General features: G+C 40.5%; 1 protein-coding gene across 1 annotated transcript in view; it reads left to right on the forward strand.

Moving 5' to 3' along the window:
• The window catches only part of KCNMB2 (potassium calcium-activated channel subfamily M regulatory beta subunit 2), a 126,557-nt gene that overhangs the window by 2,533 nt on the left and 107,045 nt on the right, over nt 1-16,979 (forward strand). The window lies entirely within an intron of this gene.

Here is a 16,979-nt window from a genome sequence, read left to right on the forward strand (position 1 = left end):
TCTCAGGCCAATTTGCTACATCTTCCCTCCAGCAAATCTGCACTTTGTGTCCCAGCCACCTCCCAGCATACACAGCCTACAGTCTGCATGCCATGTGCAAAGAACCAGAGTTTATAAATTTAGCCAAAGAGTTAAAAGGAAGGCAGGAAAGGGAGGAAAACCTGCAGTACTGTCTGAGAGGTTCCTTTGATTGATCTTCATTGATAGGGGCAGCCTTATGAGAATGCCTGGTCAAAATAGGGTTGTCTTGGACAGTGCTTTGTGTAGACCAACCACCCATTTCTTCCATCTTCCAGCACAGTCAGCACCAAGGGTCACCTTGGTGAAGACTCAGAGGACTTCATGCACTAGGAATCTTCCGACTGCCTGCATCAGAAAGAGAAGGACAGAAGCACAGACAAGGATATTTTCTGTAATTCATTTGCCAGGTGCTTGAGTGAGTGGAGGGGGGAAGGCTGACATAGCCCTGAAATAAGAGGAGGAGGGACGGCATGCTGCTCCTGCAGGCCCCCAAGTCCCTGGCATGCCTGTGGCTGTCTCATCCTCCTACAGGGCTCGGTTTAAATGGTGCCATAGACCTTTCCTGACCCCTTTTCTAAAACAGCTGCTCCTAGGGAGCACTGTCTTCACACCTCTTAACACTCAACAACAAACAGCACTTGCTGTGTTTACTTAGCAGTGTGTTTGCTGATCGCTTCCCCAGAAGATATAAACTGCATTACCAGTTCTCCTTTCCTCACTAATGAGAGATATTATTGAGTAAACAAGCACTCAGTTTTTACCAGTGGAATGAATGGATAAGTATTACAATCTCTAGCACAGAGCCAGATTTTCAACAGGCACTCAGTAAGCCCATGTTCCCCTCAGAGCTTAGTCTACTGGGGATTATGGACACAGGGGTAGGCAATTCTCCCCAATGCAGATGAGTGGCATGCTGATTTAGATGCCAAAAGAAGAGCTGACGGTGAAGATTATGTTCGAGGGAGACCTCAGAGATTGCATGGTGGGCCAAGTGCACATTCCAAGGATCTTTTTTGGAAACAGATGGAGGTTATCAGTGATAAGTGTTATATCCAAACAGAGACATAACATTTACGAAACTCCCTAGTTCAGTAAAGCCTGGGCTGTGAATTCACCTTTCCAGGGTTTATGTCATTTTATTCAATGTACATTTATTTCCCTCATTTTTTCCCAACAAGGATTGGAAACAGGGTGGTTGAAAATGCCCCCCAAAACTGTGTGCTGCCCCTGAAAATTGCATCTAAAGACACATTTCGAGGCCTTTCCCCAGGGGGGTGGGGGAGGGTGTGGAGTCTGACCCTGGCAGGTGATTGTGGAGAAGGGTGGACAGGAGCTGCTCAGGCTTCAGGTTGCTGGAACACAGGGCAGGGGACACTTTATCTCACCTGAGGAGCTCTGGAGCATTTCTCCTCATACAAATGAGCTGCCACCTGAGTCTGCCTCCCACTCTCTCTTCTTCTGAAATGAGAGTGCACATCTTCCCCAACCCCAGCAAAGCTGAGGCAAAGCTTGTGGGAGAGAGATAAGGTTGAGGGTACCTGGAGAAGGTGGGAGTGCTTTTCTTTCCATCTAACTCCACGAGCATCTGCCTAGTGAGGCCCCAGGGGTCTCTTTAAGGCCTGTCAGACCAGAAACACGCTTGTCCAGAGCTGTCCAAGGTGCTGCAGCTACACTGACAGCTCCCACCCTCCTAGCTGGGCTACTTGAGGCTGGCTGTCACTCACGTGGGCTGTTCTTTATCCAAGCCTTCTTTTTCCTTTTTCTTTTTGAAGAGTTTCATTGTGTTTTTATCATTTTGAGAATTGAAAAGTCAGGAATGTAGAAATACAACTTAGGTACTTTATATTAACTTTTACTGAGAAAGAAATATTAAAATTCAATTCTAATACCAGGACTTTATCATTTCTATTCTTGGTTCTTGTACCCATGAGGTTGCTTCTCTGATATCTTCCACCAGAGCTCTCTGCTTGCATTTACATACACCGAGGCTGAGTGTCCAGATGGATGCCACAGTCTCCTGGTTTAAACTCTCTCTTTCAGTGCCTCCTTCTCTAAATCTTGCCTCTCTTCTCTCAGCAAGAGTGTCCCAGCAGAGAAGGTGTCCCAGACTTGGACTTTGGAAGCTTTGTTAGAGGAAAAGGCCCCAGATGCCCCTGTAGAACACCTGAAGTGACTGAAGGGCTCTCACTGAAATATTTTTAGACCACCTTTGTGTTACTGGAGGATAGAACTAGGACCAATCAATAGAAGCTCAAGGAGGCAGATTTGTGCTGTTACAGTGTCAAAGCTCCCAACTGCCTCACAAGAAAACCTTATCAACAAAGATGTTCAAGAGCTTTCTAGAGTGGTTCCTGAGCTCTGGTGCCTACTGCAATGTGGGAAGTCTTTAAAAATATACAGAAAAAAATAATAAATAAAATATACAGATACGTGGGCCCTGCCCCAGACCTACTGAATCAGATGCTGGGAATTGGAGACAAGAATGTTGAACTTGGTCTGGGAATCTAGATTAAAGACCATCCTTTCACACTTACTATAGTGGTATTGAAACACGTTGAACCTCTGTTTTCTCTTTAACAAAAGAGGGTTAACAACACATACTTTACAGGGTTGCTGTAAAAGTTAAATTACATTACACACAGTTATATGTGCTCAATAAATGCTATTCTGAAAGAATTGCTAACCCTCTCAATGACATTCACATTCAGGTGAATGAAAATCATTCATTTTCAGAGGAATGATTAAGAAAACTCTGAACAACTGTGGATTTAAAAGAGCTCCCAAGAAATAATGATCTATTCCTGCTAGCCCATTTATAGCTAATGAATGGATTTTCAAATCAGGTATTGCACTTTATAATTCATAAGATATATTCATATACATTATCTCATCTGGTCTTCACAAGAACAATGAAAGATGGGAGGGGTAATGTTATACTAACTTTGCACATAAGAAAACTGAACACAGAAGGGTTAAGTAATATGTGCAAGGTCACACTGTTAGTTATCCAAAGATCCAAAGTAAGATTGACCTTACAACTAATTCCTAGACAGGTGCCATTATTTCTACTGCCTCAAGTTTTGTTACCACTCAGTAGTTTCAGAGTTTCTTACCTTCCCAAGTAGAGGTGTCTCCCATCCTTTTGGAGAGTGCCTTGTACACCATCAGAGCACAAATAAATATTATTGGATAAATTTATGATTTGGGTTTTGTAAAGTGCAACCCTTTGCTCTGCTTCACATCAGCATAAACCCCATTTTAGGACTTGTGGCTATATACCACCCCTGTCAGTATCTCCAGAGCTCTTGATCCTAACATTTGCTTAAATCTCTTTATGCTTAACTCTTTACACCAGCTGTTCTCAAGGTTGTTCATTTTTCTATTGCAAAGCATTCTTGATGTTCTCCACCCCACTTTGTCAGGTCCCCACCAGCTCTTGGTTCTCTTTTCCACTCCTTAATCAAGCAGAAAGCCTTGGGGCAGATCTGGATTTGAATCCTCAATCTCTTCTCACTAGACTGTGTAATTTGGGGCAAATTACTTAATATTTTTAAACTTCAGTTTTCTCATCTGTGAAATAGAAATACCACTTACACACTGTTCTAGTTTGCTAGCTGCTGGAATGCAACACACCAGAGATGGATTGGCTTTTAATAAAAGGGGATTTATTTTGTTAGTTCTTCAGAGGAAAGGCAGCTAACTTCCCACTGAGGTTCCTTCTTACGTGGAAGGCACAGGATGGTCTCTGCTGGACTTCTCTCCAGGCCCCTGGGTTCCAACAGCTTTCCCTAGGGTGACTTCTTTCTGCATCTCCAAAGGTCTGGGCTGAGCTGCGAGTGCTGAGATGAGGAATGCTGAGCTTCTTAGGCTGTGCTACATTGCAGTCTCTCATTTAAGCACCAGCCAATTAAGTCAAACCTCCTTCATTGCAGCAGGCATGCCTCCTAGCTGACTGCAGATGTAAATCAGCAACAGATGAGGTTCACGTACCATTGGCTCATGTCCGCAGCAACTAAACTAGGTATGCTCACCTGGCCAAGTTGACAACTGAACCTAACTACCACACACACCAAGGCTGCTGTGAGGACTAAAAGAGATAACAGACCAATGTGCTTGGCATATATGCAATGCCCAATCGTTCTTATTGGTACTCTTCCCTCCCTGCAACTCTAACTGAGCTGCAACAGCCACAGGAACCACAGTCCTCAAGGATAACTTTTTCTTTATCATTTACCTACTCGGATCTTTCCTTCAGCTTCTCCCCAGCAATATTCCCCTCAAGTTCAAGCCCTAAATGAACACTATCTAATAGAAATATAATGCAGATCACAAATGTGAACCCTATAATGTCATTTCAAACCTTCCAATGACCAGATTAAAACAATGTGCAAAGAAGCAGGTGAAATTAATTTTAATGTTACTATTCTTTTTCACACTAAGTTCTCAAGTTCTGGTGCATATTATATACTTACAGGGCATTTCAATTCATAATGGCCACATTTCAAGTCCTCTGCAGCCATGTGTGTCCCGCTCATACCCTGGTGATGGACAGAGCAGCTTTAGGTCTTGGTTTGACCTCCACCCACCAAGCTGCTCCTTTTTTCCAATGGCCCTGATTTCCCAGGATTCTTGAAAATGCTCATCTGCCACATTCTCCCTCTCTCCTAAACAAATATATAAATCATTAGCCATCTGGAAGCCTCTCTCACCTTCTCTTACTTCCTTCTTCAAAACCTCAAATGCTGGACAGCTCCCCCGTGGAAGGGCTTCTGCCTAGTTTTACTTGGGTTTGAGGTCTGCAGACTGAGGGAAAGGCTCACTGTTTGCAAGGTAGAGAGTGGCATTGGTGGACAGCACAGGCTCTGAAGTCACACAGGCCTGGTTGCTGTCCCTGTTGAGGCTCGGCCACTGACCAATAGTGTCAGTATACTTAAGGCTCTTGGAACAGGCCATAATTAGCAATAATAATATACTAGTTCAGCCCAAGGAATCCACACTTGGGACCCTTCTTTTAGGGGTTCATGCAGAGACCACATGGTGTGCCTGTTGTCTTGTAACTTTGAGACATGGGGTTAGCACTTTAACAGTAGCCTGTGGACGTTCATACATCAAAGGGTGGCCAGATATCAGGACAGCTATTGTCCATCACTGACAAATCACCCAAGCACAGCAACCTGGTTCCATTTTAAATTGGGTCCATTTTTTAATTAAGAAATTCATGTTTAATAATTTCATCACCTTGCTTTTTCAGTGCTATTTCCATGAAAGATGGGAAGTTTGTGTAAGGAAGTTGTAACTACAAACCTGGGCACTTTTTATTTTCCCTCTACAAAGTTTACTCATTTTCCTACAGTCTAGTTGCTGCCTCTTTTCAACAGCATCACTTCAGAGGAATAGACAATCATAGGCATATATCAAGGGAAGAAAATCTAATTACGCATCTAATTATACAGTAAATATTTTCAAAGTAAATTATCCTTTCACCTTTTATTAGAGGTAAGAACTACCCCAATTGTAAATACTGGTTGAAATGGAAATTCCCCCAGGCTTCATGAGAAAGTACTAACTACCACATCCATACGTGCTTGTGAAATAAATATGAAATATTGTTTGGAAACATCATTTTTAAAATGTGTTCTTCAATAACCCATTGCCAACCTTTCATTATATTATGGAGAAGAAATAAATAAACGAAAGTCCTTGATGTTCCCACACTTTTGCAAATAGGATCTTGACACATTTTAGTAACACCTTTTTTATAGCTGTATGTCTGTAGGTCCATATCTGTATTTGGTGTACACCTTTTAGTTTGTTCATCTTTAACTGAAAGAGCTTTCTCGAAACACGAATCATCGAAGAGAAAAAGCTAGTTACCAAGAAGACTCCCTGATGAGTCAGAGAGTGCTATTTAGACACACAGCATCTGCTTAATTCAGAGGACCTTACATTTAAAAGAGGAATAAAACACATCTCAACCAACTGTGGATCGAAAGTTCAGATAGCTTTTCAAGAAACATTTTTAACCACAGAAGCAAATTAGCAAGAGTCTCACATGGAATTTGCTAACAGCTTTAGACAAATGAGGAATGTCTCTTAAGCATGCTTGATTTAAGAAAACAAATACCACCCAAGGACAAAGTGTTCCAGTGGAGGTGCCTGAGGATAACACAAAGAGCCCTGCATTTCCATCCAGGAATCTACACGATGACACTCTTGGGAAGAGGGAACTAAGGAAAACCTCTACATCTCTGGCTACACTCATGACATTTTCCAAAATAAAGGCAGTGCCACAAAAACAGGATTAATTACTCCTAATTTACCTCTGCATAACTAGAATGAACTGCATGAATAACAATTCGGAAAGGCAGATCAGAAAAAAATCTGTATCCTGATAAAAGATAGGTTAATGTCAATAAACCCAAAGTTTCTTCATTGGCTTCATCACAGTTTAGTAGTAAGCCTCAGTGTGTTTGTAAGTCTGGAGTTTCTGCATTGCTGCCGAATAGGAATCAAGCAGCTATTGCTAAATGAAGACTTTTACAGATAAGAAGAAAGACCTGTTTCCAGTGAAATGCTGAAGTGACCTGCTATTTGTGGGAATTAGCATAATGCACAGGAATCATGTGAGTAAAACAATGAAAGGAGAAGATACAAATAGTATTGCAGGGTAGAAAAGTTTTTAAAACTGTGGAGGTAACCAGGGATTTATTAAATAAAGTTTGAACACAGAACCTCAATTTTTATTGTTTATTTTTATGTCTGCTGCTTATCTTCCTGAGCAACCAACAGCACATGTTAGGAAAATAAAGCAGTTGTGAAAATTTCAGTACTTTTTATTAAGTTTCCTTTTTTTGTATGAAAATATTCTGAAATGTTTGTTGGAAAAGAAAGGAGGGGAATAAAAATGCTTTGGAGAAGATTTCTGTAAACTACTCATTTTCACGTAAGCTTTCTTCCTAAAGGTGAAGCTCTAGGTGAATATAATTGTGCTGGAAAATATCTCTGCCCAATACAACTGAACTCTTCTTACTGGGAACTGTGGGTCCATAATTGCTAAAATAAATCCATAAGTTAAAATTTGGGTAATAGTCCTGAATTTATTAATGAAAGATGAAGGGATGAAAGGCATTAGGTTGAACGAGATAAAAAGTGGGTATCCAGGATTATGTGGGCTTGCTCATTTGCTTTTACATTTCAGATAAGAATTCTCAGCACTCGTTTAGCAATTTTGAAAAGACAAAAAAAGGTAATGATATTCTGGGTGCTTAGGTGAAAGATATTTTTTGGAACAATCATTTGAAGTTTATTACAATGACATAAATTTTACTACTTCATCTTTAGAATAAATAAAGCTGGTGGTAGCAGTTGCAACTTGAATTTAAAAGGATTCACTATCTGGTCATATTCTTTTGAAAATGTTGGGTAATTTGTCATTAAATCTTATTGATCTATGTATGATGCTTCAAGCATCATATTGAGAGGCCAGTAAACAAATGCTCTTCTAATGGAAAGCAAAACATGGTGATGGATTCACAGTAGGAAGAACATACAAAAATAGAACTTTTGGCAATGCAAAAACAAATAGCACATTTCTTAGAGTTCTGTAATGGTTTTTCCTTCTGCAACTCAAACAGAAGCCAAAACAAAACTGATCTAAAGATGAAATTAGAATGTTTGATTTTTTCTTTAACTATTGAGCTTCAAGCTCAAATTTCATGTTTTTTTTTTTGTAGACTCCTTTAAAATTTGTATTTGCATATTCTTAATTCTTTCAGAAGGGAGAAAAGAAAATTGTTGAATATAAAACAAATACTCGCCTGATATGCCAGCGACCCGGTTTCAATTCCAGCTACCTGCCCATACAAAAAAAAAATGAGTCAGACACATGTGGTAAACTGTTCCTCATTCTATCAAAGAATGTGAAAACTGATAGATATTAGCTTTGATTTCAGAACTTATTCTTACTTGAACAGCAAATGTTTTACTAAGCTTTTCACATGTAAAAAAATACTCTGTAAGGATTAAAAATATATAAGAAATAGAGAAAAGAAACCTTAAATTTATCATGAGTTTTGACAAGTCTTCAGAGCAGTAACTACACATTATATTTGACCCTTGATAAAATATTAAATGAAGTAACAATTTAAAAATCCTTAAAACCTAAAGAAAGCATGAAAAATGGTAGTAAAATCTATCCTCCAAAATGGTAGTAAAAAACAAATACAGATTGACTTGAGAATGGTAATCATATTTGTAATCATGGGTTTTTAAGAACATCATTTTATGATATTTTAAATAGTGTTCAAACAAGATGTTTTACCATCACATACCAAAAAATAACACTTTGCAAGTTATAAAATGCCATCATCCAAATGATCTCATTGATACCCAAATACTCTGGGACACTATATCTAACCCCTCCTCTCTCCTTGCCTTGGATGAAAAATCCTAGGCCACCAGTCAATGCTTAGGACCCTTTCCAAGGTCTTAAAGCTAGTGCTAAGACTGGGACTTGAACATGTGTTTTCATGCTCTGGTCAAGGGGTTGCTACCACCCAGCTACAATATCTCCACTGAAAAACCGATGTATCTCTATGAAAACTTCACCAGTGGAAAAAAGAATACATCAAGTTTCCAGCAATGGTTAAACCATTAGCATATGGGTGGCTGTACATCATTACAGAGGACTCATATGTTGAAAGAAATTGGTGATATCTATTAATTTAAGTGCTTTCATTCTTGGTTGCTTTCTTATGGGCTGTTGTCCTTGTCATTTTTAAAATGTTAAATATGGCTTAACTAGATTTCCATGAATCAGTGTTAGCAGACATTGAGAAAGTCCTTGTTGTAAGAATGGTAAGCACAAGTTCGTTAAAATGTACTGATTGACATTTTATGCAAATTTGGATTATGTGATGAAAAAATATTAATGAAATCAATTAATTAGGAAACTTTTGCATAATGAAAGTCTATTTTTTTAAATTAAGAACCACACAAGTTCAAAGTTGCCAAACCAAGTGAATTGTATGCTACCATTACATGGCATCACCTATTTTGCTGGCAAACAGAAATAATTGCTATCCTTTGTCAGAACAATGTAAACCATATTGCAGATATTAAAACTGCTGCAAGTTATTCTAGTGACTATTATGCTGTAATTTTAGCAATCATTGTTATGATCATTTACAGCCTTTCTTACACATTATAACTAGTTTCTAATCATGCATCAATGGTGCTAGTGCTAATGAGTGCTAGTGCTAATGAGAAAAACCTACCCCCAAAATAAATAGCTTTGGAACAAAGCTTAATATATTAAAATACTTTAAAGAAGACCAAGCTACTGCCATAATACATCAGGCTCCTGATTTAGGACAGATAGCTCTAATAAAAAATTGTTACTTCTGCAAACATTAAAAGCACTTGTGAAAACGGAAGAGGAAGAAAAGGAGAAAAACCAGAACAAGCTGAACAAGAAAAAGAAGAAAGAGGAGAAGGAGGTGGAGGAGAAAGAAAACATGAGAAGAAAGAGGAAGAAAAGGATGACATGCGGAAGGAATTGCTGCAATGAGTATAGATATAGGTGCACTTATTCCTTGGAGAAAATTAGCCCAGCATATCAAATTTCATACTGGGTAAAGTCTTTAAGAACAGACCTTTCATGTAAAATATTATTTCTCTCTGCAAATTAGCAGGAACAGATTCAGCACTGTCAAGAGCCACCCACAGGATGATTTGACCCTCACAGTGGTAGAGACTGAAAGTTGAGATGACACTTAAAGGTCATCTGCTTTCAGGCAAATATATGAACCCACTTCTGCGCATACTCCGAGAGTAGCCAAACTAATCCAGAAATCTATAAATCAATTAAAGGCTTTGAGTTTACAAAATGCTTCATGTGCATAATCTCACTGAATCTTCACAATAATGCTGCACAGACAGAATTTCATTAATTTTATAATGTGAAAACTGAAGCCAAAAGTGCTCATATTGAACCACATTAACTGCCCATGGATACAAAACTGGGCAGAAAAAAACAAAACAAAACATGTCTTCTGAAACCCAATTCAGTACTTACATCCTATTACCAAATAATTATTAGATTGGATATTCACATCCCATGTAAATACTTATCAAATTTATTTAAAACACCATTTTAATCTTAAACCCAAATATATATCACAAATATTTTAGAAAGTGTATGTGCAAGCTCCCTTCCAGCTTCCCCTCCCCTCCCCAGGATTGTTAATTAAATCATATGAGCCCTGGGGCTGCAATCATGGAAGAGCTTTCCAGGCCGTTCAGTGCTGGCCCAATGCCCTCTTTTCTCAAAAAAATAAAGAAACATAGAATCAAAGAGAGGAAGAGATTTGCTCTGTTTCATCACATGGCTCTTTCTTTATAGAACATAAAAGTTCCAAATATTCTCCCTCATCTAACATGACTGAGATTTAGGAAGACTTGTAGCAAATGGACTTAGACACAACAACAAGAGTTCATTTCTTTTTCCACTTTATTTCTAACTACCAACACCCTCTGGATGAGTAGTGCAAAAATAAAAAAATTTTTAAAACCCTCAAGAAACTGTTTGTATTTTAAAATACTCTTCCAAATCTCAAGTCAGTAGAGAGCATTTACCCGGTTGAATGTGAAATTGCGGCCACTGAGCTGCATTACAAGGGCCGAAGGACCCACCCTCCCACCCCCGTAGGTTTTTGACGGGCAACGTAAACTCACCCAATTAATGCTGCTTACATCCTGGTGGAGTTTTCAAAGCAAAACTAGACTTAGTCGGATGACTTTCTTTTATACTCTAATAGCATTGCTTCTATGTGCCAGTGCTGAAAGTGCTCATCAAGGGCTGTGAACCCAGTCTGAGCCCAGCACCATAAAATCTTTTTCCATGAAAGCAGATGGAGCTCAGGTGCTTGCACTGTGCATTCCCACCTCAGAAAAAGCACCTATTCCCAGGGTCTGACACAGATTGGGCGCTTATTCATCTTTCCCCTTACTCTGTGCTTAAGTAACTTTATCCAGGTGGATCTACACAACTTTATCATGGCTTATAAAACACAGGAGGTAATGGGCTAGTTGGTGGGAATGACCACGTACTTGTAGGCTAAGGAAGGAGAGGCGGGCAAAGAAGAAAAGGATGAGGGTTAAAGATTTAGTTAATTATACATAGAGCCTTGTTCCATGAAAGATTTGAGATAGACAAGATCATGAAAAGAATGATCAAGGATTACAGAAAAACACAAAAAACACATAAGGAAAAAAATATGAAAAACAAAAAGGGAAAGAGGATCAGAAATAAACAAAGAAAAGAAAGAATGACAACGAGGTCTCCATCAGTAGTGGCAATAACCTTTTAATAAGGGTTGACTGCTTGCTGGGTATTGAGTTCTTGCATTCACGCCCCTGTCAAGTATTGGTATTCTCACTTCGCAGACAAGGAAGCTGGTTCAGTTCAGCAGAACTGGAATGTTGCTGGAGTTGTGATTCTCCTGAGTGCTTCCCACAACTCCATTATTACCAAGGCTTTCAGAAAAACGAAGAGGAAACATATGGGGAAAAAAGAAAAGAACAGGGGAATATTTAGTTCTTCCTTTGCACCCCTCTGGCTTCCTGCTAATCATTTCGGTCATGAGGTAATACAGAAACCCCAGTGAGTCTCCCTCAAGTACCCAGGTAAAAAAATAGTAGCTGCCCAAGTCCCTTATTTGTTTCAGAATTTACGAGGAATACAAAGACTTTTATCACAGAAACAAGATATTATTCTTTAAGTAATGGTACTTAGTTAACATTGGGCCAAAATGATTGGCAAGTTGAGAGTGACTTGTGAGGGCCTTGAGTGATGTGTGTATGCGTCTGTGTAATCATGAGTCTGCTTATGTGGGTGTGCATACCTTGGTCTTCTATATGGACCATTCCTGATGTAGACCCAACATCTTTCTAAATCCTGAATAGTCCAAAAGGAACTACTCAGTGAGTAATTTCAGGTATTCATTCTAAAATGTTAACCTGAAGAACAGAGTGGTTTGAAGAATGACACAAATCAACACAATTTCCAGGATTTGAAACTCAAGAAATTTCAGGAGGCAGGTCAAAGGTGAATTTCCTTAGCAACAAAGTTAGTTAGTAGAGAGTATCAAGCTATGCTTTCCTTCACAGAGCAGGGGACACCAGCCCAGGAGAAGGGAGTCTCCTCAATTTATAGTGCTGAGATTTAAGAAATATGGCATTGGTAGTTGAAGAACAGCTTTTATGTTTAGATAATTTGACTTATTATCTAAGCATCCATCCACAGTGAAAAACAATTAAGTTGCAAGTGCCATGATTTTTTTAAATGACATACTCTATGTAAATTACACCCCTAAACAAACATTCTCTGAGGGTTGAAAACAGTGGTGGCAGTCCCCAGGGAGAGAGGTCATCTATTAAGAGAAAGTCTGTTCCTTACTTTATGATAGTTGTAAAATATTCTGGGAATTGCCCCTGTATACATCCTAACTTAGAAGCATGTTATGTTTTTTAAAGCCATCTAGACCAGAGCTGTCTAAATGGTAATCATTAGCTATATGGGTCTAAATTAATTTCAATTAAATACAATTAAAAATTCAGTATCCCAGTCACACTAGCAAAATTTCCAGTGCTCAACAGCCATATGTGCTAGTGGCTGCTGTATTGCTTAGTATAGAGTTATAGAACATTTCCACCATTGTAGAAAAATTCACTTGGACAGCATTGCTCTACATAAATATCCTCCCAACTGTGGTTGTTTGTGCACACTCAAAAGGAAGGGCCGGTGAGAGTGGCTCAGGTGGCCTGACCGTAAAAAGGGCATAAAGTCACACACAAAAAAAGCTGCTGTGGTTTGGTGAGGGCATACTCTGTGCCAGGCATTTTCATGCATCATCTTATTCAATTATTATAAATTTTTAAAAGATACCTTGTTGAAGGGAGAGACAGAATCAATCACTTTCCTTCCTTTCCCACAATTTGAGAACATGAGACTCAAGGGGTTAGCTGACTTGCTCAGGTCACAACGTCCTTTACTGAGAGAACAGCAACTAAAGTCCATCTCTCTTGTATCATGCTCAGTCCCAACCCAGTCATGTGGCCATCTCATTTAGCACCAGGGACTAATGGGACATTCGCTTGGCCAGAGTGTCTCCCAACCACCCTCAGTTTCTGACTTCTATAAAATGAAACTCCCACAAGTCTCCAGCCCCTTCTACTTCTTTGCCCATCTCTCAGGGTAACTCCAAACTCCACCATTACCTTATGCTCCTCTTCAAATTCAAATCCCAGTTAGGACAAACTCTCCTTTCAGCTCTTCTCCAAGGATGCCCTATGCCAAAACCCAGGCCCTTTGCTGGAAGTCCATGGTCCCAAGTCTCAGAAGAGTACCAAGCCCCCAACCTGCTCTTTGAGCTGGAATCTTGAGCCAGCAATATCCTGGGAACCTGCCATTGTACTTCATCCCTATCAGGGCCCTTTGAAGCTTTACCCCAGACATGCCAGACACCCAGATCCAGAGAAGCCCCCGAGTCCCTGACCCTTCTCTCAGCAATATCCATTTAGAGGAGGCTCCATGGGCACATGGCGGGTAGCCGCTTCTTTACCCAAACAGCACAGAACAAAATGTGTTCCAGGCCTGTGCTGACCTGTGTCACCCTGCAGCTGCTTCCTGCGGGGTGGGAGATGTTTCCTGTCAGTACTCAGGAATCACTTACCTCCCAAGTCACCCCCTAGGCTGGGACTGGCCTAGCTGAGCACACCTGCCATATTTCACTGTCTACCAGTCATCTCATTGTTTACTTTGATGTGACATAAACGAGAGAGTGGATTTTGCTTTCATAAAATTAATGATGACATAAATGTTGTTCAAATTAGAATTTAATTAAACACAGGAAACAAGGTTTGAAAATGAGTTCCAGGGACACACAGACCAGGAGGGTTATGGTGTATGAATTTTAGAGGAGACTGAAAGCAGAAGGCTTTTTCTAGTTGTCTGTAAGTCTTTTCTGTGCTAACAAAACCTTTTTATTATTAATCATTTCTATGCCTTCTGAGCTGCAAGATTCAGTTTATCTGAAATAATTGCAGTTAATAGGAAACACCAAAATCTGAGTTGAAGCCATTTCCTTGGGAAGATAGCATGCCAGGTACTCCAAAGCAGTGTTCAAAGGGATAGAATACCATCCCCTCCTGCCAAAAGAAGAAACTACCAAAACAGAGAGGGTAGAGTCACTAATGTCCAAGGCATAGGTTGGCCTTAGTTCTATTAGGCCTCTCCTTCTATCACCACCATGGTCGCCCCAGGAGATGCATGCCTCCCAGTGTCTGGAGGGGAACCTGTCAGATCACTCAACCAGCTGTCTGAGGGCATTGACCGAACAGGAACATCTGCTCCAAGACGCACCCTGCAACACCCTATTCCATGGACCCTTCCTGCTCGTCGGTGTCAGCATCCATGGAAATGAGGCAGTTGCGGAGTTTTCAGATCCACAGCTGCTTTGTCATCAGCAAAATACTCAGTCTTAGAGCCTTGGTGTTTTTTATTTGTAGCAAGTTCATGATAATCCCTATCTCATGGGATTTTTATAATAATTGAATAAGATGATTCATGAAAATGCCTGGCACAGAGTAGACCCTCCCCAAACCACAGCAGCTGTTTTTTTTGTGACTTTATGCCCTTTTTATGGTCAGGCCACCTGAGCTACTCTCACCGGCCCGTCCTTTCAAGTGTGCACAAACAACCACAGTTGGGAGCATCTAGGTCTGCACTATTTCCAAGGGGGTGCAGACAATGTTTGATTAGATTCGATGTCTGGCCTTGTCTAAACCCACAGTCTTCCACTCCCAATCCAGGCCTGTGCTACTGAGCCCTCCAGAACTTTAAGAAAGGAATCAGTCTTTTGGGTTTGCTCCTCCCCCCACCACACCTGCACCCAGCACCTGGTCCCTATATTCCAGACCCAAATTTTCTTTCCCTTGAATGAGAACAGCTCTCCCTGCAGCCCCAGACTTGCACTCCATCCCCCATTCCCATGCCTAGTCCTCTGTAAGTTCTCTCCACAGTCGAAGGTGTCTGTGCCCCAGAGAGACTCCCTGGCTTCTCTCCGCCAAAGATGTCTCATGGTTAGCACATCAATAATGAAAGCAGCCATCTGAGCACAGCCAGTGAGCACACCTCCTTGCTTCCATTTCCAAGAAGAAGGTAGAAATACAAAAGCTTCAGGGAGGATGTGAGTGGTAGTGGTACCCATTTCCAAGGTACAATTTCAGGGGCTCTGGTACGAAGCAATGGCTTGTAGCTAAGTTGAGTGGAACAGAAGCCTCTGCCCCTTGCAGCTGTGAGACTTCGGACAAGCTGGTTAAGATTTTTGATCATTGGTTTCCTTACCGTTGTTGGAATGATTAAATACGTTGCTACATCACACCTTGTGCACCTGGCACAAGTACATAAAAGCAGTTACTCTCAGTCTTACGATCACTACTCTGCTACCACCTGGGAAACTGCAGGTATTGCTACTCTTGCAGTTACTCCTCTGAAATGATCACGGCCAGGGTAGAGATGACAATAAGAACCTCATGGTTCCTCTGGATACCTGTGCCAACTTTGCAGTAAACAGGAGCAGTACCCAACGGTGATTCCCAGACAGTGGTTCTACACTTAACTGCATATGTGAATCATCTAAGAGTTTCAGAAATTCCTAATGCCCAGGTTATGCCCTAGGTCAATTGTGAGCAATCAGGGGTGGCGTCCAGACATCAGAAGTTCCCAAAGCTCCACCAGCAATTCTAATGTGTAGCCAAAGGTGAGCCCATTCATTCCCAGAGCTGCCTTGGAAGTAGCTCTCCTGGTGGGGCTTCCACAGCACGTACTCACACCTCTATTATCACACCTGTCCTCTTCTGGTAATTACCTTTAAAGGTGCTCCAGAAATACCTGCATGCCACAAGACCACGAGGCCTTCATCTTTGTTCCTCTAGTGGGAATAATGATGGACTATAGACTAATTCTGCGAGCCTGGCATGGGGCTCTGAATTTACAGCTGTTCTCCCATTTAATTCTCACAGCAACCCATGAGGAAGAATGTTCTTGCTATCTTCAGTTTACACCTGAGGAAAACAAGGCCCTGACAGGTTAAGGAACTTGCTTAGAGATATATAAGTAGTCTGGCTCCAGAGCCTATTCTCTTTTGCATTAAGTTATAGAAACTGTGCATCACATGTGGGCTTTGAGCGGGCACTTACCAACAAAAATAACAGCAGCTGTAGTATCACCTACTGTTTATTGAGAGCGTCCTCTGTACTGCCAACTATTTTCATCCCCTTATCTGCTTTATGTCACTTAATTCCCACCACAAAAAAACTGCTACCAGGCAGATGCTATTATATTTCTTTCATAAAGAGGAAACTGAAACTTAGTAACAGGCTAAATGACTTTCCAAATGTGGCCATCCAGAGTGCAGTAGGGGTTTGAAATGTGTGTGTCTGAATAGACTCTTCAAATTACCAAAGAATACTGCCTTTATTAATTTGAAAATGAATAAACGAAAGAAAAAAATGAATAAATGGGTGATCTTCCAAAGTTTTTTTTTTCCATCCTTGACTTCTTTTTTAAACATTTTCAACCAGGAGGTTTATAAGAAGCTTAACTCTTTTTAACAGGCTAAAGGAAGAAAAAAAGAACAGTGTACAAGTACTAGTTGGGAGAGGTGGAAGCAGAAAAATAACATGAAGAAAATGAGTCTCGGCAAATTCCCAAAGCTTTGGAGCTGAAGTCAATTTGTTAGTTTGCAAATGAAAGCGCTGTCTCCACTTTTCACTAGGCTGTTTCATGCCTTTAAAATTCATATAGGAGGCTTAACATCTGCTGGGTGTATTAGAAAATCAAGAGGGCTGCAAGCCCTAAACAGAAGATGTACTGGATATTGTCAAATGTTTCTGGT

This window comes from Tamandua tetradactyla, chromosome 5, assembly GCF_023851605.1.
Source record: "Tamandua tetradactyla isolate mTamTet1 chromosome 5, mTamTet1.pri, whole genome shotgun sequence".
NCBI lineage: Eukaryota > Metazoa > Chordata > Mammalia > Pilosa > Myrmecophagidae > Tamandua > Tamandua tetradactyla.